At 40.9% G+C, this 24,095-nt stretch overlaps 1 protein-coding gene across 10 annotated transcripts in view; it reads right to left on the bottom strand.

Annotated features, from left to right (window-relative positions):
- The window catches only part of raraa (retinoic acid receptor, alpha a), a 571,472-nt gene that overhangs the window by 493,372 nt on the left and 54,005 nt on the right, over positions 1 to 24,095 (bottom strand). The gene's annotated exons all lie outside the window — the stretch shown is intronic.

Below are 24,095 nucleotides of genomic sequence, written 5' to 3' on the forward strand. Positions count from 1 at the left end.
AACATGATTTACTTCCGGTGAAAATGTTACTAACAACTAAAAGTTACATTTACATTGCATTTTCAACATACGATAGAAGTTCCAAGAGTCAGAAATGAACAACTAAAAGCTAAGCAAGATAGCCAAAAATATGATTGAAGAGGTAGCTTTAAAGAAAAACCTTGTGTGGAGAAGTTCAGGGAGCTAACATTGGAGTGTGGGTTCAAGACAGATGAAAACACTGATGTCAATAACTTGGGAAGGGAGAGATTGAGCCAAAGTCCAGAGCCAGAACAGTTGTGGCCGGTGTTAATTTAGCCAAGAGACAGCTGCAGAGATAGCAATTAAAAGGCATGGACATTGGAGGCATTGGGGAACTGAAAGCCTCCAAAAGCAATGACAAAGATAACGGGTGTGTAGGATTTAATGCAGGACCAGATTGGACACCAAGCTTTTTGAATCATCTGAAGTTTCCACAAGCATATGTGAAGAGGTAAAGGGATGAGAGGCTGGCCAGGAGAGCACTGGAACAGGAAAGTCAGAGGTGACAAAGACAGGTAAGAGCATTTCACTAGTAGATGGCCAGAGGCAAGAATGATTAGTGCAATATTGCATAGGTGGACATGCTCTTGAATAAATACAGATCTTATCAATGCAACTGACTAGTAATCCTAAAATAATACCAGAAAATGTTAGAAATACAGAGAAAGCTTGAATGTATCTAAAAAGAGAAAAACAGATTAGCATTTTGAGTGTCAAAATGTCTCTATTTTACTAGGGAAATCAGGAATTACATCACTGAATTTTCTGTCAAAGTGCAAACACTGTAAATAGAGTTGACAGCAACAAAGTTTCTTGCGGCAAACTAATTACTTATTATGTTGATCTCTACTGTATACATAGAGAATTTCATTGTAGAGCACGGAGGAAGAGCAGAAGGAGTAAATCAATATAATCTGTACAAATTTGAAAAGACCCATATCAAAAAGCAAAATATTTGCTTCTAATGATTTTTTTAAAAGCTGCTGTGCATAAATTTCCTGGTGTAATTCCCATGCTAACTTTGAAAGAAACAAGGGAACTCAGATGGAAGAAAAGCCAACTGTCACACTATTGAGTCTCACCAATACGGATACAACATGCTAGCATGAAGTGATACATGATTACCATATGTTCCACTTGCAAAACAAAAACAAGTCATAATGAAGAGTAAAATATATAGACACATGTTGATCTGCTGAGCCTGTGCCCCTCTCTGTCTGTTTGTTTTATTGTTTATGTTCTCTACAGATCCAACAGAAGAACAGTGTGTTTCTCGTAGACATTGAGAAATCCATTTCCAGGCCAAAAAATACATAGTTCCTGCCAGTTTAAGGCCTGCCAACAGTGATTCACTATGGAGTTCAATAACCCATGAATGTAACTTTAACTAAGTTCAAAGCTCTCTCAAAATCCAGTTGTCTATACTTAACACAACTTCACATGCCAGTCTGCACGTACAGTAGTGTGCTACCCTACTTTGAAACAGCAGAGTTTAAAAATAAAACTGCAAGTATGAATGCTGACAATCAAACAAAAAACCTTCAAATTTTAAGTAATACTATTTTATTTTGCTGACAAACTGTATGAAAATCTACCAACATGATTGAAACTGTAAAAGCAATTGTTGTATTTCATATCTAAAAGTACTTAAAAGAAAACTAACTAGAATTTGCAGATTAACCAACGTAAGAGACCTCAGCAGACCCAATCTCTTCAGCAACATTCCTATGTACTTTTCAGCAGGTGTCATAAGGCAAAGATCAGAATTGAGCGCCCTGGCTGAATTTTCCCTTCCCAAGTCTCAGTCGATGGTAGAACACCTGTTTCCATTCTTCCTGAAATCAGAAATGCTACTAAGAGTTTGAGCCTAGGAACCTTCAGTCTTATACACTCATTTCTATTGAAACTGTAAAAGCAATTGTTGTATTTCATATCTAAAAGTACTTAAAAGAAAACTAACTAGAATTTGCAGATTAACCAACGTAAGAGTCACATAAGTTCTTGTTTGGGAATTCCAAGTCTGATTTATTACTAACATGGTGGGCACTTCAATATCTCCCCAAGCCTTGAAGTGAAATATTTAAGTCACAGGGAGCTACAATTTTAATAGCTTGTCACGGAGATTGGTTACATTACCAATTCTGACTCATTGACAGTGTAAATATTATCTACATAATAATGAATTTCAGCTATGTTGATTTACTACTAAAAACTCTACTAACAGTTCCACTTCAGCTCCTTCCCAATTTCAGATTTGAAAATGTATATTCACACAAATTTTACACTGTCAATGAGTCAAGAACTAAGAATCTAAACTAGTCCCCAGCCAATTTATGAAAATACATATATGTTTTTGTAGCTTTCACTATGGTCGCTTGGGGGATTGAGTCGAGTATCGAAATGTAAATCCAAGTTCTGAACAGAATAATTTAAGCACTCACTTCTGAACAGAATCCATGTTGGAAACTAGAAAACAGTTTCAAGCAAATTTGAAAATAACAAAAAACTACAGTTTACCATGAGACAAATTAGCCATTTTTGATACTATTGCAGTGTAGAAAATGTAAAATAAAGTTAATTGTACATAATTGTCATGTGATACAAGTGACGCACATTAGCTTAGATTTCTCCCAATGCTACCACCACCAAACCTAGAGTCCTTTTCACATAGATGCTGCACAGTTAAAATTGTTCACTCTGACTATTGAAAAAAAAACCTATAATGGGTACTGCCAAATGATTTTTTTTACAGCTTAAGTGGATACATTACAGAAAGTACAGCTACTAACCACTTCAATGAAAATATTTTACCATCTAACTAATGTGTAGTTGTTCCATAATTCTGTAATGTATTTTAAATTACATTATGAAAATTTACTAATCTAATTTGTTCTTTGTAAATTCTGAATCCAATAACATTACCTTAGACAAAATTAGAAAACAGGAGAGGCAGATTTTCCTGGTCTTGTACCTTGATCTTCAGGATCAATTTTAGGAAAATCAGGTAAGGAATATATACAGCCAAGCATGGCTATTTTATTTCTTTTCCTCTGCTCATTCTTAATTTAAATGGATGAAAAGCCAATTTTGTTCCCTCAAGGTCACATACTCTTCTCCACCTAATGTTCCTGCATTTATCGCATGCAGATGGTAAATTAGCTCCTCCTAGATGAAAAAAAAGTCCATGATTTGCGTCCATTTATTACCCCTTTCCATTTATAATCAGAGGTTGGATTACTGGAGATAAACAAATGCTTTAATACAAAGGAATTTCAAGAGATTGTGCTTTTTCATACCATTTAAACTCTCTTGTCCTGTTTCCTTACAATATTCAAGTGCATTAAGCCTAGGAGAAAGTGAGGACTGCAGATGCTGGAGATCAGAGTCGAAGAGTGGGGTGCTGGAAAAGCACAGCCGGTCAGGCAGCATCCGAACAGCAGGAGAGTCGATGGTTTCGGGGATAAGCCCTTCATCAGGAATGAGGCTTGTGGGCTAAGGGGGCTGAGAGATAAATGGGAGAGGATTGGGGCTGGCGGAGACGGTCACTAGGAATGTGATAGGTAGGTGAAGGTGGAGGTGAAACTAATAGGTGGAAAAGGAAGGTGAAGCAGATAAATGAGAAGGAAGATGGTCAGGTAGGACCATTCAAGAGGGCGGTGCCGAATTGGGAGGTTGGGACTTGGATAAAGTGGGAGAGGGGAAATGGAGAAATTAGTGAAATCCACATTAATCCCGTGTGGTTGAAGTGTCCCAAGATGGAAGATGAGGTGTTCATCTAGGCGTCGGGTGGTTAGGGTTTGGCGATGGAGAAAGCCCAGGACCTGTATGTCCTTGGCGGAGTGGGAAGGGGAGTTAAAGTGTTTAGCTACATGGCGGTGGGGTTGATGGGAGCGGGAGTCCCAGAGGTGTTCTCTGAAACGATCCACAAGTTGGCATCATGTCTCCCAATATAGAGGAGACCACCAGTGCAACAGATGCAGTAGATGATTTGGCGTGGATGTACAGGTGATTTTCTGTCGGATGTGGAAGGATCCTTTGGGATCTTGGACGGAGGTGAGGGGGTAGCACAGGATTTGTTTGAAAATACCATAGTTTACAGAATGTTCTCTATAGTTCCTATTTGAATACTTCCATATGAAAACTCTTCCCAAATTGTTCACTCAGCAAAAGACCCGGTTTTTACCATATTTGTCAAAGAGAAACTTTACTTAAAGATGTTTGCAATGAACTAGAAGATTAAAGTACTATCCAAGCTTATTTCCTATCCACGTTTATTTGGCCTACACCAGATAAAAAAAGAATGTGAATGCATGTGCAATTGCAGCATCGGCTGAGCATGCCAGCAGCTGCTTCCATCACCAATGCTAACTGCATTCCGGCAAAGTCACAAACACGAACTTAATGAAAAGAAACACACTCCAATCAATGAGGTACTCTATCTTCTGTCTATTTCTGGAAAATATCTTCATTCCCTGTCCACTGTCACTTCTGCCCCTGCATCTCCTCATACCACAGAACAACCAAACAAAGTAATACAGGCAAAAACACTTGCAGTTGTTAAAAATAAGGCAAGGTGTTGGGATTGAAAAGTTTGAATGTGAGAGATATCAGGTGAATCACTTCTTCTTATCCTGAATCTTTCTTTGACTAATAGAATGGGCCAAGCACATTTTGTCAATGACTTTGGTCATGTCGCTCTAGATGCTCAGCAGCGAGTTATTTACTTTGAATCAAACGATTAGAACATTATGACATATATCCAGGGCATATGGGACTTAAACTGAAGACAAAAAAGTGTTGGAGTCACAGCATGTCAGGCAGCATCATATGGAAAGAGAGCAAGCTCACGTTTCAAGTCTAGATGACTCTTCATCAGAGCTGAAGTGAACTGTGGAAGGGGCAGCATTTATGCAATAGTGGGGGTGGGGTGGGGTGCTATGCTGGGGAAGAAAGGATGTTGACACAGCAAATTAAGTGATTGGAATGTGAGAAAGGCAGAACAATGACTAACTGCCAGACTGGATAGAACAGACAGTCCCACTGGAGTGGGGCAAGGCCCACTTGTCTGACCTTGGCATGCTGTAATGCTCCAGCGAATCACATCACAAACTACAGGATCAACTTCTCATCTTCAGACCAGCACTTTACAACTTTCTGGACTTAACATTGTGTTTAGCATCTTCAGATTGTGAATCCACTTCCATTCCTTCCCTTTCTTTTAGTGTTACTTAAAATCGTAGCATCATACCATACCAAAACAGACCCTTCAGTCCAAGCAGCCCATGCCAACCACTATCCCAAACTAAACTAACTCCATTTGCTGCTCCTGGCCCATATCTCTCCAAACCTTTCCTATTCATGTACTTAGGAGAAAGTGAGGACTGCAAATGCTGGAGATCAGAGTCGAAAAACATGGCACTGGAAATGTACAGCCAGTCAGGCAGCATATGAGGAGCAGGAGAATCAATATTTTTGGCATAAGCCCTTCATCAGGAATGTTGGGGAGAAGGGGGTTGAGAGGTAAATAGGAGGGTGAAGGTGGGGCTGGGGGGAAGGTAGCTGGGAAGGCGATAGGTAGATGGAGGTGAGTGGTGATGGTGGTAGGTCGGAGGGGAGGATGGAGCGGATAGGTGGGAAGGAAGATGGACAGGTACGACAGCTCAAGAGGGCGATGCATTGTCTGAGCTGAGAGGTCACCTTTTTTACATAAAACCTTAAGTTATCTTGGGACTGTGACTTGAAAGAAGTTCTGGGATTTACAGATTAATCACTCAAAACCTGCAATCCCATTCTAAGTGATTAAAGACTCAACAGCAATCTAGCCTTGTTCAATAATTCGCATCAGTTGTATGAACTTTTGTATAAATTCTGTGTTCCATGATCCTGCCCCACTAGCTACCTGATGAAGGAGCAGAGCTCCAAAAGCTTCTACTTCCAAATAAATCTATTGGATTATAACCTGGTGTTGCCAGGTAGATAACATCCATTGGCTCTCCTTGGTCTAACCTGCTCATTACTTTCTCAAAGAATTCTAGCAGATTTGTTCAGGCATGACCTTCCCTTGATGAAACCTTGCTGACTTTGCCATATTTTACTATATACTTCTAAGTATTTAGAAATCTCATCCTTCACAATAGATTCCAGGATCTTACTCACGACTGAGGTTTGGCTAATCGGTCTGTAATTTTCCATCGTTTGCCTTACTCCCTTTTTAAATGGGGTGTCACATTAGTGATTTTCCAGTCCTCTGGGACCCTCCTGATTCTAGTGATTCCTGAAAGATCATCACTAACATATCCACTACCTCTTCAGTAATCTCCCTTAGAACCCTGGGGTATAGTCCATCTGGTCCAGGTGATTTATCCCCCTTCGGACCATTCAGCTTTTCTAGCACTTTCTCCTTGATGACGACCACCATATTCAGCTCTGACCCCTTACTGTCTTGAATTTTTGGGATATTACTCATGTCTTCCATTGTGAAGACTGACGCAAAGTAATTACTCAGTTCCTCTGCCACTTCCTTGTTCCCCATTACAATCCCTCCAGCATCATTTTCCAGTGGCCCAATGTCCATTTTTGCCTCTCTTTTGCCCTTTATATATTTCTAAACAAACTCTTACAGTCATCCTTTATATGACTGTCTAGCTTACCCTCACATTTAATCTTCTCCCTCCTTATTTCTGTCTTTGTTGCCCTCTGTTGTCTTTGTAAGCTTCCCAATCGTTTGGTTTCCCACTGCCCTTCGCTACATTGTATGCTCCCTCTTTTGCTTTTATGTCATCCCTGATTTCCCTGGTCAGCCACAGTTGCCTTATCTTCCCTGTACCATGTTTCCTTTTCCTCAAGATGAATTTCTACTGTGTCTCCTGAACAGTTCCCAGAAACCCTGCCATTGCTGTTCCACTGTCTGTCCTGCTAGGCTCCTCTCCCAGTCAACTTTATCCAGCTCCTCCCTCATGCTTCTGTAGTTGCCTTTATTCAGGTGTAATATGATTACACCCAATTCTATCTTCTCCCTCTCAAATTGCAGAGTAAATTCAATCATATTACGTTCACTGCCCCCTACGGGTTCCTTTACTTTTACCTCCATTATCAAGTCTGCCTCATTGCACAGTATTAAATCCAGTATTGCCTGTTCTCTAGTGGGCTCCACCACAAGCTGCTCCAAAAAGCCACCTTGTAGACATTCCACAAATTCCTTTTCTTACAATTCATTACAAATCTGATTTTCCTAGTCCATCTGCATAATGAAACCCCCCAAACTTTGCCTTTCCTACGCATTTTTTCGATCACCTGGTGTATCTTGCACCCCAGCTCCTGACTACTGTTTGGAGGCCTGTACATAACCCCAACTATGGTATTTTTACCTTTGTAGTTCCTTAATTCTACACCATCCGACCCTACTTTGTTTCTTACTATTGATTTAATTTCATTTCTTACTAAAAAGACAACGCCACCCCCTCTGCCCACCTGCCTATCTTTTCAATAGGACGTATATCCTTGAATATTCAGCTCCCAATCCTGATCCTCCTGCAGCCACATCTCCATGATGCCCACCACATCATACCTGCCAATTTCGATCTGCACCACATGTTCATCTACCTTACTCCTTATACTGCATGCATTCAGATATAACACCTTCAGTCCTGCATTAACCATCCCTCATCTCATTGTCATTCGTTTGTCCGTTCATTTCTCTCTCAGCAGACACCAAAGGACCAGCTGGGTATTTCCAGCATTTTGTTTTTCTCACTGATATTACATCCTACTACTGCACTGATCACACACTAAAATTCCAGATTTCAAGAGGTTTATCCCTGCACAGACCAATATTAACTACCTCTACCAACATTTATAATTACTCATTTCCTTAACATTTGCACTCTCTTCCAGAAATAAGCAGAACTCCAACCCACTTTCACATAATTTGGCCAGAATATTTATCTTAAAGACAGAATGGAACTCTTTCATTTAAAGAAAAAGTTCAATCTAACTCATCCTTAGCAGACCACCAATAGTGGTCTATAAATCTATAATATCTCTCCAGCAGGGCATGGGAGAAAGTTATTTAACAAATTCAAATCCCAAAGCCATGTAACAGTCTCCTTATTTACTCAATTTCAGGTGATTAGTCTGTAGAAGGAACCATTCTTTGGTAATGTGAGCAGTGCTCGTCTCTCTTCACACCGCATAAGGGATTTGTTTGGCTTGTCTGCAAAATGGGATGAGGTTATGCATAGGATGTAACATAATGCTACCAACAGTGCCTCCTCACATTTCCACTGCATAAAAAATGCAGAGAATGAGTTACGAAGCATGACCAACTGAAACCATACACTTTTACTGAGCAACTTTGATGAAATGGCACTTAGATACAGAAGTGGAGATGACAACCCTGAACCTACTTTAACAGTTAATTGGATCCGAGAATGAATTTAAAACTGTGTCTTCATGAACATATTGATTGAGTGGCCTCCCTCATTTCTTAATTATTTGTCAATCCTACACAAATGCACAAACCTACATTGCCAACAGATTCAGTGAGCCAGTCTACACAATGTCAGCTTAAATTCTGCATAGATTAATGTGTTATAATAGAGACGCTAACATTTGCTTTCAAAAGAAAGGAAAATGTATAAGCCAATCATATTTGCACAAATCCTAAGGTTATCTTGAAACAGGCTAACTATGATATATGGAATAAAAGGGTTCTTCAAAAAGCAGAAAATATTATTGTCTTGCCTAATTGTGGTAAGACACGGTGGCTCAGTGGTTAGCACTGCTCCCTCACAGCGCCAGACACCCAGGTACAATTCCAGCCTCGGGCGACTGTCTGTGTGGAGTTTGCACATTCTCCCCGTGTCTGCGTGGGTTTCCTCCCACAATCCAAAGGTGTGCTGATTAGGTGAATTGGCCAGGCTAAATTGCCCATAATGTTAGGTGGATTAGTCAGGAGTAAATGTAGGAGACTGGGTCTGGGTGGGTTACTCTTCGGAGGGTGGTGTGGACTTGTTGGGCCAAAGGGCCTGTTTCCATAGGGAATCTAATCAAATAGTATTTCCTTTGAAAATTTGTTCAGCATTGCAGCTTTAAAAGCACCACACAGTTCTGACCATAATCAGATGTTTTAGTTTTATTAAAAAGATTAATTCAACTGAATTGTGGTTAATGATTGGAGACAACACTGATAAACAAAGATTTATTCCACAAGTGATAGGGACTGTAAAACCTCCAGTTGTTATGAGTCTACCATTATGGCAGTTCCCCAAAACTCAAAAAAATCGAATGGATATTGGCACTATATCTTTCGATGAAAATATTTCACCAGTTTAAATGGTAATTTGTCAAACTATTCCCCTGCATAATAACTCTCTGCATTTCAAATAAGTAATTATTTTGCAAAGCACATTGAGATAATGCAAAGAGAAATGTAATGCAAGTGACTCTTCCTTTAATTATGCTTAAAATAGCAGGTTCAGTGAGAAACTGGACCTTACAATAAATAAAGGTCTAACAGAGCCCTTTATGAAGAGTCAGCTCTGGATTTGGTAGTTATCCAAGGAGTAAATACTAAGAGCTTAAGAAAACATTGCATATTTTTTCACGTATTTGATATTTTTTTCTTTTTCAATGCAACCAAATAAACCTTTTAACTGTCATTTCATTTTTGTGGGCTTACTGCAAAGGTTTGCAGCAGTTCAACGGTCCGTATCTTTGCCACGCTGTAGTCATTTGCATCCAGAAAAATTTGCACCATCCCATTACCCAAATTTATAAACTGTTACAGCTACATGCATCAGTAGCTGGTGTTAGAAAAGAAAGGCGACTTGCAACTAATTAAAAAATTCAGTCCAACTTTGAAATACAATGTGAATGTAGTTTTTAATTTCAAATTGCACAGTCTGCGTTTTACACCAAGGTGTGGAACTGGTTTTGAAAATAAACACTTGAATTTCTAATCTACAGGGCAGTAAGCTAAATGTTTTTCATGACTTGGAATTAAAGTATAAAACACTGTGCAAATCAATCCTTTTTCCTGCTTCATGGGTTGTCATTATAATCAACCAAACAGCCATGAAATGGCCAAGGTCCACAGAAAACGATGTGCAAGGTCCAACAGTGCACATTAAACTCATTTAAAATGTTTGGTAATATAAACTCATTAGGAATCATCTTCAGTGCCAACATTTCCAACTATCCCAATGTACTTTGTCCAACAGCAAGCAGTGTGAAGCCCTGGATCCAACATATCCATCATTCCCTGATGGAACAGCATGTTTCCAAGTTGCCTCCATCTGCTCTTGCACAACAGTTATTGCAATTTCAAAGTACTCACTGAGTATGCAGTCGTGTATTTCAATATTATTAGAAGCAATATTGAATGCAAGAATTATTTGCAAGAAAATGTCCATTGCAAGGAAACACAGTTGGGGAAAGTATGGGAGAAGAGATCTATAAAATAAACCAAGGGCAAACTCAAAAGCTCCAAGATTTTAGAGTCAAGAGTCATAGAGATGTACAGCATGGAAACAGACCCTTCGGTCCAACCCGTCCATGCTGACCAGATATGCCAATCCAATCTAGTCCCACCTGCCAGCATCCGGCCCATATCCTTCCAATCCCTTCCTATTCATAAACCCATCCAAATGCCTCTTAAATGTTACAATTGTACCAGCCTCCACCACTTCCTCTGGCAGCTCATTCCATACACGTACCACCTTCTGCGTGAAAACATTGTCCCATAGGTCTCTTTTATATCTCTCCCTTCTCACCCTAAACCTCTAGTTCTGGACTCCCTCACCCCAGGGAAAATAATTTGCCTATTTACCATATCCATGCCCCTCATAATTTTGTAAACCTCTATAAGGTCACTCTTCAGCCTCTGATGCTCCAGGGAAAACAGCCCCAGCCTATTCAATCTCTCCCTGTAGCTCAAATCCTCCAACCCTGGCAACAGCCTTGTAAATCTTTTCTGAACCCTTTCAAGTTTCACAACATATTTCCGATAGGAAGGAGACCAGAATTGCACGCAATAATCCAACAGTGGCCTAACCAATGTCCTGTACAGCCGCAACATGACCTCCCAACTCCTGCACTCAATACTCTGACCAAAAAAGGAAAGATTCCAAACGCCTTCTTCACTATCCTATCTACCTGCGACTCCACTTTCAAGGAGCTATGAACTTGCACTCCAAGGTCATTTTGTTCAGCAACACTCCCTAGGACCTTACCATTAAGTATATAAGTCCTGCTCTGATTTGCTTTCCCAAAATGCAGCACCTCGCATTTATCTGAATTAAACTCCATCTGCCACTTCTCAGCCCATTGGCCCATCTGGTCCAGATCCTGTTGTAATCTGATGTAACCCTCTTTCCTGTCCACTACACCTCCAATTTTGGTGTCATTTGCAAACTTATTAACTGTACCTCTTATGCTCGCATCCAAATCATTTGTGTAAATGACAAAAAGTAGAGGACCCAGCACCAATCCTTGTGGCACTCCACTGGTCACAGGCCTCCAGTCTGAAAAACAATCCTCCACCACCACCCTCTGTCTTCTACCTTTGAGCCAATTCTGTATCCAATTGGCTCGTTCTCCCTGTATTCCGTGAGATCTAACCTTGCTAATCAGTCTCCCATGGGGAACCTTGTTGAACGCCTTCCTGAAGTCCAAATAGATCACATCTACTGCTCTGCCCTCATCAATCCTCTTTGTTACTTCTTCAAAAAACTCAATCAAGTTTGTGAGACATGATTTCCCACGTACAAAACCATGTTGACTATCCCTAATCAGTCCTTGCCTTTCCAAATACATGTACATCCTGTCCCTCAGGATTCCCTCCAACAACTTGCCCACCACCAAGGTCAGGCTCACTGGTCTGTAGTTCCCTGACTTGTCCTTACCACTCTTCTTAAACAGTGGCACCACGTTGGCCAACCTCCAGTCTTCCAGCACCTCACCTGTGACTATCGATTATACAAATATCTCAGCAAGAGGCCAACAATCACTTCTCTAGCTTCCCACAGAGTTCTAGGGTACACCCGATTAGCTCCTGGGGATTTATGCACTTTTATGCATTTCAAGACATCCAGCACTTCCTCCCCTGTAATATGGACATTTTGCAAGATGTCACCATCTATTTCCCTACAGTCTATATCTTCCATATCCTTTTCCACAGTAAATACCGATTTTTCAACCTACAAGAAAAAATAATATCATTTCCTCATACGCAATGTCAAAGTATTTTACATTTCTTCTTCATAGATAACCTGTTCACACTTATTGAATAATTGTTCTGGTGAAGTCATTAAATTCTTAAAAATTATTTTTAATGAATATGTAAGCAGACCACTTAAAATTGTGATCACAAATCAATGACATGATTACAAACCTCACAAGCTTCAAGGAAGAGACCAAAAGAATATTTTCACTGTAACTGAAGATATTTAGAATAAATACCCATTAAAGTACAGCTGATGCCAGGTCAATTATACGGTGCTGTCTCCTTTAAAATTAAGCTGGATGATTAAGAATGAGAGGAAGGATACAACTGACTGTCTGATGTTTGATAGCACAATGCAAGTCAATAGTCTGCAAGTGCTTAATGCATTCTTCTGAGTTCCCTTTGTTATTCCAGTACAAGTATTTAATCACATCAAATACGTTAGTCTGGTAAAATAACAGACAATAGAATTTCAGGTGAACATGTTAAATGTTTGATTACTGCTATGATCAAACCATACAATTTCAAATCACTAGATTTCAGTCTTTTTGAGGCCAAGATAATGGCATTTGTCAAAGAAAATAGAATAATAGTATTGTAATCTTAGATTAATATCTTGGAATTTTCACAAGAATATTTTTGGACATTAGAGAAATTTCAAAGCAACTAACTTTTCAGCAAATTTGTTGGTGCTTGCCAAGAGCTTAATCAAATGGAAGTGAACCTACATTAGTAAATATTTAATAGTAAGTTTGGACACTTTTCTACACTTGAAATTCTTGCATAGAATTATGGGGCAATCCTAAATGTTACAACTGGAGACATCAAAAAATTTGGAAGGAAGAGGAGAGGAGACTTCAACTTTCATTTTAAGGCTTAAGAACATAAGCAAAGGGGCAGGACCAGGCCACTCAAGATCTAAAGCCTGCACCACTACTCAACAAGATTATGACTAATCTATCCCAGGCCTCAATTCCTCTTTCATACAAGTTCACCGCAGGCCTCAAATCCCCACTATTTCAAAAGTCTATTGACCTCCACTAAATACTTTCAATGATCTAGCCTCCACAATTCTCTGGGGTTGAGAATTCTAGAAATTCATTACACCCTGGGAGAAGAAATTCCTTCACATCTCAGTTTATATGCTCGTTTCCTTATTCTGTCACTAACTTGAGACCCACCAACTAGTGGAAACAGCTTCACAACATCTATCTTATCAGTTGTAACAAGACTTCCCTATTTTTAAACTCTCAACCTCCAACAAGAAAGTCCAAAATTCCATTTGCCTTTCCAATTACTTGGTGCAGCTGCAAGCTAATTTTTTAAGTTTCAAACTCAATATCACCCATATTCCTCTGGGCTGCAGTATTCAGAATCTCTCTCCATTTAAGCAATCATCTATCTTTTTAATCTCCCTATCAAAGTACATGACCTCACATTTTCCTACATTAAATTCCATCTACCAAGTCATTACAATATGCCCTCCCATCTATTTCTGTATTGCCAGCAAATTTGGATATATTTCTCATCCTCCAATTTATTAACATCGATAGCAAATAATTGAGGCCCAACAACTGACCTTTGTAACACTCGAATAGCTCTGACTTTCAAACCTGAAAAGGACCCAGTAATTCCAATTCTCTACTTTCTGCACATTGCCTGTGTGAAATACAAATTCTGTATATCTAATGGTTTTCTCCTTTGTCAACTCTTCTAGTTACATTCTCAAAGAACTTCAGCAAATTTGTCAACTACGATTTCCCTTTCACAAAACCGCATTGACTGTTTGACTGCATTAAGCTTTTCTGAGCATCCTACTATTTTTTCCTTAATACCTACTCCAGCATTTTCCCAATGACATAAGTTAGTCTGAGTGGCCTTTCCTGTTTCCTGTCTCCTCTGTTCTTGAACAGAGGAAATCACATTAGTGGTTATCCAATCCACTGGAACTCTCCCAGAATCTAGAGAGTTCTGGGATACCTTGCACAATGCCTCCATTATTTCTGCAGCCACTTCTGATAAAACCTTTGGATGCAATCAGGTCCTGGTGACTTGTCTGCCTTTGGTCCCACTAGGTTGTCAAATACTTTGTCTCTTGTGATGATGTTAGAAGAATTTTCTTCTCATTAACTCCTTTTGTGTTTGTTACTTTGGGAACATTTACAGCATCAATGTAAATTGATGCAAAATACTGGTTTAAATAATCTGCTATTCTTTCTTCGCCATTATTAATTCCCGGTTGTAAACTCCAAGGGTGCCATATATTTTAGCTATCCCTTTTTATGTGCCCTGTTTCTTTTGACTTTTCTTATTAATGTACGTTCACAATCATTCCACCCTCCTGCCATTAACTCTTTAGTTATCCACTGCTGTTCCTAAAAGCCCCAATTCTCTGGCCTACCACTAGCAATTGTATGCATTGGATTTTGATTGGATACTTTCCTTTACCACCTTAGTTAACCATAGATTATTCATCCTTCTCACTGAATCCTTATTTTCGACTGGACTGGAATATTATGAAATATCTGCTTAAATATCAAACACCGCTCATCCCCCTTGATCTGTTTGTTCAGACTGCTTGAGTCAAAACTTTCTTTATAAGTCTGTAATTGCCTTTATTTAAGTTGAGGACATTGGTTGAGAATGTTAATTACTCTCCACGTACTTCATTAGTAATACAGGTAGTTCTATTATGCTCATTTGTGAATACCTGACCAGTTTTTTATATATAAAGCAAATTCCCATTCACTGTGACACGATTCTCATCCCAGCGCTAGGTGTCGCAGTGCGCGGAGTACTGGACTCAGCGTTAGCATCACGTGATCAGTTGGCTCGTGCACGTCCTTGTGAAAGCTTTTGTAAATGTTTGTGCTCGTGGACTTAAGAAAAGCATCGTGAAAAAGTCTCTACAGCAAGAAGCTGGGAATACTCTTAATTTAAAAACTTTTAAGAGTTGAGATAAGAGTGAAATTTCACTGGAATTGACTAACAGTAAAAGGGCAGAATTGAGGAGTAGTTTGAAACTTGGCTTTGATGTTTTGTATTAAGAGCTTTTTTTTACAGAAAAACTTGTTTAGATGTTAAAGAATATCTGCAGACTCGTGAATCTGTTTCAGTGACTAATCACTACGCTAACCAACTGCAAAAAAAAATACCAGTACAGGAGCTTGGACATGGTCAGAGTCAGGAAATTCCATATAGTGGATGAAGGAGACAAAGATGGGTGGCATACTTACTTCTGGTGCATGTGTGGAGATGTCCTGAGGGCGAGTAGGCTGTGCAGAAGAGATTCAGGATTAGTCAGAGTCACGTTAAGATAAGAGGGAGTGGGGAAGATGTTGTAAGAACTGGTGGGTACAGTAGCAGAGATAGATTAGATTAGATTACATTACATTACAGTGTGGAAACAGGCCCTTCAGCCCAACAAGTCCACACTGACCTGCCGAAGCGCAACCCACCCATACCTCTATGTATCACTGAGAAGGTGGTGGCACTTTCACTGGCTGAGTGGAGAAGGTCATTGATGTTCTTTCTACACTTTTTGTGCATTCTGAGATATGGTTGAGACTGCACTAGCCTGGATGGTAACCCTGGTCCAGGTTGGCATGATTCCAGTAGAATGGTATCCTCTGGCCTGGAAGAAAAGGACATCCTGTCTTTGCATCACTACATCACTATTAGCAGCATCTCCATGTCCCTGCCCATAAAGCAAAGCACCAATTTTCCACTGGCACATCCAGGGCCAATGTCAGGAATCCTGAAGGGTAGCTCTGGACTGACAGCTCTTGTTTGGGTGCACAATATCTTTTTAAAGATGGTGCTGCACCATGGATATTTGAAGTGGTGAGTTGTTCTGGAAATGGCCCATGGTATGTTGCTGGAATGTGTGAGAGGGGCACCAAGGGGTACAGTAGGTAATAAATCAGGTGGGTTTGTAAAATAAGGTGATAGACATCCCCAAGCATCACTGTGTGAAACCCTCTGGAAGAACCTGACAGAACTGACACTTAGTGAAAGAAAATAAAATTCAGCCCTTGGTTTGTCAAGACAGGTTTCATTCTGGGGTCTGACCTGTGGTGTTACCATTGGAATGGGATCAGAAGACTGGCTAGAATGTAGTGCACCCAGCAGATATAGATGCCAATTGAGAGTAATTAGCTGAAGATTCTGCTGTACTGCACTATGTAGTACCATACAACCGGTCAAAATGTACTTGGGCAAACTACCATTTTTGTTCTGATTTTTACTGGTATTTTTGGTTTGCTCCAAACCCTGTTTTTCCCATAGGCCCCACTATTTCTATTGCACAGGAACACAACTACGACATTACAGGAGAACTACCTGTACTACCATATTGTGATTGCTACTGTTACAGGATTCTTAACCATGAGTTCTTTTTATTGCTACTTTCATCATATTTTACTAGAAGGCTCTACCACATATTGCTCTAACAAACAATCCCTGATGCACTCAACAAATCTGTCTTGTATGTAACCGTTGCCCATCCAATTTGATTAGTCTTTTAAGTATGGGATTTAGAGTAACAGCAGGGGTGCTCCTGACCCTTGAACTCTTTCTTAAATTAACCAAGAGCAACAAAATATTTCTCTCCAACAACCTCTTGCTTCAGCCTGACAAAGCAGCTTCCCTAGTGTAGGGCTTGTTTAAAATGAGTGCCTGTTGATAACACACAGCCCCAACTTGTCTACCTGCATAAAGCTATGTTCAGATATAAAGGGTTCTGATGAAGGATCGTGGACCTAAAATATCAACTCTGATTTCTCTTCACAAATGTTGCCTGACTTATTTAGAACTTCTAGTTTTGTATTTTAGTTTCAAATTTTCAGCAGCTGCAGTCTTTTGCTTTTGGATTAATATTAGGGATGGCTGTGAAGTTGAGCTGGTAAGTAACCTTCATTTTCAACATTAAACTTACCAAGTTTAACCAAGCAGATGATTAAAAATTAACCTAAATGGATTCACTATGACCACAGAAAAGGTATTTTGACCCATTGTGTTGATGCTATATATCCCATCTTTCCTATATATTCTTATATCCTACCATTTCATATATCTGCATGCAAATGATCTTATCTCTGCTCAACAGCCTATAGTAACTAATGTGTTGAAAATAATTCTTCTAATTTTCCACTTTATTTAACTAACAATAATCTTCAATCTATGATCAGGTTGGCCTGAGGTTTCATAGTAAGAAAAGGAGGAAGACAATCTAGTCTTATAAACAAAGTCCTAAAACCACGGAGAGAGACACAATTACAAACTTCCATTACTTTAAATTGGTGTAGAACTATAGTAGGAGTTGGAATAGTTCATAACAAACGTTTCTGCACTAGTGACTGAACAGAATATGAATGTGTTTGTTGTACCATGGAGTCACAATTCCTGTGGAATGGTGAAGCCTAATCAGCCCCCATAACCAGGCCTCATTTCCTTAAAGCAAATGGGCTGCTGAAACTAAGAGGCAGTCCACCCAATGAAGCAATTTTAGGATCGGATAACTGTTGGAACAGTCTTTACGGTAGTGATTATGTTGTAGCATGGAGACGGAGGTTGCAAGGAGGGAGAGGAACAAATTGTGACCTTAATGAAAGCAAATAGTGTGGATACATGAAATCTAACTGAATCCCTTTGGATACTTAGCACACTTGGTCATTTAAGTACAAGAAGAATATTTTTAAAAATTCTCTAAATCCAATACTTAAGAATTTAACATTCCTCTGAATCACCATTTTTAAACTAAGGTGATCGTGAGAACTAATGTGTATAATCATTTGTGACCCTGTCACAAGAAATACTAAATATAAATGCAAAAGTAAAATGATAATCAATTTCCGTGGCCAGAATCTTAGGGGTCACGTGACAGAATTTTACACAACATCTGGTAATCCCAATGTCAGGAGCATCTCCCTCCATCTTGTACCGTGTACACAAGCGGTGTGGTGAGTTTCTCACTCGGTAGCAGTAAGTTGCATTTAAGAAGTTACTGCTCATTGAGCATCGTGTTAATGGCCCAATTCACCTTGCTAATATTCAGATTCCCTATCTTGCTAAACATATCTCCGAATCAGCTCAGTGCTTTATACCCTCAGGACATTCTAAAGAACAGTAGTTAATTAATTATTTCTTAACAGTGTGTCATTGTTGTAATGTATAAAAGGCAATAGCTGTTTTGCACAAAACAAGCAATGTGACCTGTTTTACTGGAGTTAGTTAAGGAAATCTTAGCCAGTAACTGGGACACCTGCTGTTTTAAGTTTTTTTTTGGACATAGGTGTCACTGGCTGGGCCAGCATTTGTTGTCCATCCCTAATTAACCTCAAGAAGTTGGTTGTGACCTACCTTCATAAATAACTACAGACCATGTGGTGTCAACCCACACACAATGCTGTCAGGAAGGGAGTTTCAGGATTTTGAGCCATCAGCAGCGAAAGGCAACAGTATCGTTTCAAGTCATGCATTTGGAAAGGCAAGGACTGATTTAGGGATAGTCAACATGGTTTGGTGTGTGGAAAATCATATCTCATAAACTCAATTGAGTTTTTTTGAAGAAGTAACAGAGGATTGAGGGCAGAGCGGTAGATGTGATCTAATGAACTTTAATACAGCGTTTGACAAGGTTCCCCCTAGGAGAACTGATTAGCAAGATTAGATCTCATGGAATGCAGGGAGAGCTAGCCAATTGGAAACTGGCTCAAAGTTAGAAGTGAGAGGGTGGTGGTGGAGGGTTGTTTTTCAGACTGGAAGCCTGTGACCAGTGGAGTGCCACAAGGATCTGTGCTGGATCCACTAATTTTTGTCATTTTATATAAATGATTTGGATGTGAGCATAAGAGGTATAGTTAGTAAATTTGCAGATGACACCAAAATTGGAGGTGTAGTGGACAGCGAAGAAGGTCACCTCAGATTACAATGGGATCTTGATGGGCCAATGGGACAAGGAGTGGCAGATGGAGTTTAGATTAGATTACTTAGTGTGGAAACAGGCCCTTCGGCCCAACAAGTCCACACCGCCCCGCCGAAGCGCAACCCACCCATACCCCTACATCTACCCCTTACCTAACACTACGGGCAATTTAGCATAGCCAATTCACCTGACCTGCACATCTTTGGACTGTGGGAGGAAACCGGAGCACCTGGAGGAAACCCACACAGACACGAGGAGAATGTGCAAACTCCACACGGTCAGTCACCTGAGGCGGGATTTGAACCTGGGTCTCTGGCGCTGTGAGGCAGCAGTGCTAACCACTCTGCCACCGTGCTGCCCACGATTTAGATAAATGCGAGTTGCTGCATTTTGGGAAAGCAAATCTTAGCAGGACTTCTCCACCTTAATGGTAAGGTCCTAGGGAGTGTTGCTGAACAAAGAGACCTTGGAATGCAGGTTCATTGAAACTCCTTGAAAGTGGAGTCGCAGGTAGTTAGGATAGTGAAGAAGGCGTTTGGTGTGCTTTCTTTTATTGGTCAGAGTATTGAGTACAGGAGTTGGGAGGAGAAAGTAAGGACTGCAGATGCTGGAGACCAGAGTTGAAATATATGCTGGAGAAACACAGCAGGCCGGGCAGCATCAAAGGAGCAGGAGAAGTGATGTTTCGGGCATAAGGCCTTCTTCAGGAATGAGGCAGGTGTGCCAAGTGGGCTGAGATAAAAGGTGGGGGGTTGGCATGGGGGGGGGGGGGGGGCGGGGGAGGAAAGAGGGAGGAGGGAATACGATAGGTGGAAAGAGGTGAGGGTGATAGGCTGGAGAGGGGGTGGGAGTGGAGAGGTTGGGAAGAAGATTGCAGGTCAAGAGGGTGGTGCTGAATCCAGGGGTTGGGACTGAGACGGGGGTGGGGGGGGGGGGGGGGGTGGAAGAGAAGAGAAATGAAGCTGGAGAAATCAACATTCATCCTGTGTGGTTGGAGGGTTCCTAGGTGGAAGATGAGGCGCTCTTCCTCCAGGTGTCATGTGGTCAGGGTCTGGCGATGGAGGAGGCCAAGGACCTGCATGTCCTTGGGGAGTGGGAGGCGAGTTAGTGTTCGGCCGCAGGGCGGTTGGGTTAGTTGGTGTGGGTGCCCCAGAAGTGTTCTCTGAAACGTTTCGCAAGTAGGTGGCCTGTCTCCCCAATGTAGAGGAGACCACATCGGGTGCAGCGGATACAGTTAATGGTGTGTGGAGATGCAGGTGAATTTGCGACGGATATGGAAGGATCCATTGGGGCCTAAGAGGGAGGTGTGGGCGCAAGTTTTGCACTACTTGCAGTTACAGGGGAAGGTGCCGAGAGTGGAGGTTGGGTTGGTGGGGGTTGTGGACCTGACGAGGGAGTCGCGGAGGGAGTGGTCTCTCCGGAATGCTGATAGGGGAGGGGAATATATCCCTGGTGGTGGGGTCTGTTTGGAGGTGGCGGAAATGACGGAGGATGATACGATGTATCCAGAGATTGGTGGGGTGGAAGGTGAGGACCAGTGGGATTCTGTCCTGGTGGCGATTGGAGGGGCAGGGTTCAAGGGCAGAGGTGCGGGGAGTGGAGATTTGGAGAGCATCGTTGACCACGTCGGAGGGGAAATTGTGGTCTTTGAAGAAGGAGGCCATTTGGGTAGTTCAGTAGTGGAATTGGTCCTCCTGGGAGCAGATGTGACGGAGGTGAAGGAATTGGGAATATGGGATGGCTAGGTAGCTGTGGGAGTCAATCGGTGTGTAGTAAATGTCTGTGTTGAGTCGGTTGCCCGAGATCTAGAAAGGGGAGGGAGGAGTCTGAGACGGTCCAGGTAAATTTGAGGTCAGGGTGGAAGGTCTTAGTAAAGTGGATGAACTGTTCAACCTCGTAGGAGCACGAGGTAGTGCCAATACAATCATCGATGTAGTGGAGGAAAAGGTGGGGAGTGTTGCCAGTGCAGCTGTGAGATCAGGAGTTGGGAGGTCATGTTGTGGCTGTATAGGACATCGGTAAAGCCACTGTTGGAATTCTGTGTGCAGTTCTGGTCTCCTTCCTGTTGGAAAGATATTCTGAAACTTGAAAGAGTTCAGACAAGATTTACAAGGATGTTGCCTGGGTTGGAGGATTTGAGCTATAGGGAGAAGTTGAATAGGCTAGGGCTGTTTCCCTGGAGTGTCAGAGGCTGTGGGGTGACCTTAGAGGTTTTATATAATGATGGGTATGGATCGGATCCAGAGCTAGAGGGCAAAAGTTTAGGGTGAGATGGGGAAAAATCTAAAGACCTAAGGGGCAATGTTTTCATGCAGAGGGTGGTACATGTATGGAATGAGCTGCCAGAGGAAGTGGTGGAGGCTAGTATAATTGCAATATTTTAAGAGGCATTTGGATGGGTATATGAATAGGAAGGTTTTGGAGGGATATGGGCCAGGTGCAGGCAGGTGGGACTAGATTGGGTTGGGATATCTGGTCGGCGTGGACAAGTTGGACCGAAGGGTCTGTTTCTGTGCTGTACATCTGACTCTGCCTCTAAGTCAGGATGCTGTGTGGCTTAGGAAGAAACTTGCAAATGGTGGCACTTCCATGCATCTGCTGGCCTCTTTCTTCAACATGAAAGATGTCACAAGTTTTAAGGTGCTGCCAAAGGAGTTTTGTTGAGTTACAACAATGTATCTTGTAGACATTACACTCACTGATGACACTATGTATTGATGCTGCAAGAAGTGAATGTTTAAGATTGTGGATACAATGCAAACTAATTGGTACATAGCTTGGAAAATATCAAGCTGCTTGAGTACTGCTGGAGCCAGTCATCCTGGCAAGTAGAGGGTACGCTATCACATTTGTTGTAAATGTCAACTCTATCTTGCCAAGGAGAACAGAAGTAGTGTATTATGTGATGGGAGAGTGACTGCAGAACTCTACAGTACAGAAGAATCTAGGTGTCTTGATACATGAATCACAAAAAATTGATCTGTGTGTAGCAAGTAATTGAGACCACAAATGAAACGTTTACATGTATTGCAAAGCAAAGTGTTGTTTCCTTGTATAGGGACTAAGTTAGTCCATTGATGCAGTATTATGTAGAGTTTTGGACTCCTTAGTTACAAAGGACATAACTGCATTATAAGCAATTCTGATTCTTGGACAGATATGGTATCTGTTGAGGCAAGGTCGAACCAATACTCATTGGAGTTTAGAAAAGAGATGCTCTTACTGAAACAAACAAGATCAGGAGGGGACTTAATGGGTCCATGTTTCCCCTTAGGTGGGAATTTCTAGAAATATGGTTTAAAAATAGAGAACTCTCCCATTTAAAGTGAAGATGAGGACAATTTACTTATATTGGCTGTTTAATCTGGAATTCCCTTTCCCTGAGCACACTGGAGACTGAGTCACTGAACATATTCAAAGCTGTGTTTAGATTTGGGGTGGTGAAAAAAGTGGAACTGAGGCCCCAAATAGATCAGTCATAATCTAACTAAATGGCAGAACAGGCTCAAGGACTAAATGGCCTATTCTGGCTCCTATTCTTTTGTTCTTCATTTTAAAAAAAATTGATGACAGTTTTGGCACTTTTGCATTAATTGACTTGAAAATTTGTCATTTGCTTCCTTTTCAGTCATAACCATTTCAGTCGTTCCAAAAGAGGCTAGCTCTCTCCCTCAAATACATGCACATTACTCCCCTCCTTACATGTCACATTTTGTAAACAAACAAAGAAAGAATGAAGAACCTGCACAGAAATCCTGTTTTCCAAAAACTGTCAAAGGAGGTTTGTCGCCACTGAAGTAAAACATTGCATAACCAGGGATCTCCCAAACACTTGCTGTGCCACCCTTTATTTCTCCCAACTATATATTTAAATTTCTCACCAATGGCTGGCTGTTAATGCAATTAACTTATTAGCAATTCAGATATGCATGGGTACCTGAAACAAAATAAAAATTCAGGCAAAGAACCACACAAAATAATAACGGTACAGCAAACTAGTTTTCATCAAATAGCATGGATCACTCATTTAATTCCTGCTGATTTTACCCAGATAACATAAGCATTACATTCTAGTCTTGCTATATAGTCAGACCGAATTATAAAACAAATGTGCCATCAGCCAAGCCTTTATTCACACTCCTATAACTGAAGTAAAACGACATGCAAGTATAAGAAATCCATGTTCTGTCTAAGCCAGCAACTACTGCACTGCTGTTCTGGTTAATCTAAGCTTTTGGCAACTGTATCAAGTTAATTTTATAAAAAAAAGAATCAAAATTCTTATTTCTTTTGACTAATGTGTCAAAAACTTCAAAGAAAAATAATTTTGTTTAAACTTTAATTTAGTGGTGCACCACATTGGTAAGCCAATAGTGCTTGGCTGAGTGAGAAGAGAGCTTTCCAAATCAATTCCATACACTCTCTCTTGTTCTCATTCAAAGTGCTTAGTCAGAACCTAAGCAAAACTGGTGCTCTTGAGATGAAGGAAACAGTGTTATTGCATAGTAAATTAATTATGGCTGTTATCGATCCCAGATGATTTTCTTCACTCAGATTATGTACATCCACCTCTGTCACCATCCCCATCCTTGTCTCAGTATATCGGTAGCTGATCACCCAGGCTTTGTTGCCTCCAGACTATTATTCCAATGTTTCCCTGCTGGCCTCACATCTGACATCTCTATAAATCTGAGTTTATCCAAATTCTGCTCCCTTAATCTAACTGGTGACAAGCCCCCCCACCCCCCACCCCCCACACCACACCTTGATTGTGCTTGTTGACCTACATTGGCTCTGGGCCCAGAATAACCTAAATTTAAAATTATCATCCTTACAACTTAATCCCTCAATACCTGATTCTTCCCTTTGTTTATAACCTCTACCAACCTATGCCACACGCTCACTTCTTTAAACCTAAGCTTCCAA

This window comes from Chiloscyllium punctatum, chromosome 42, assembly GCF_047496795.1.
Source record: "Chiloscyllium punctatum isolate Juve2018m chromosome 42, sChiPun1.3, whole genome shotgun sequence".
NCBI classification, from domain to species: Eukaryota; Metazoa; Chordata; class Chondrichthyes; order Orectolobiformes; family Hemiscylliidae; genus Chiloscyllium; species Chiloscyllium punctatum.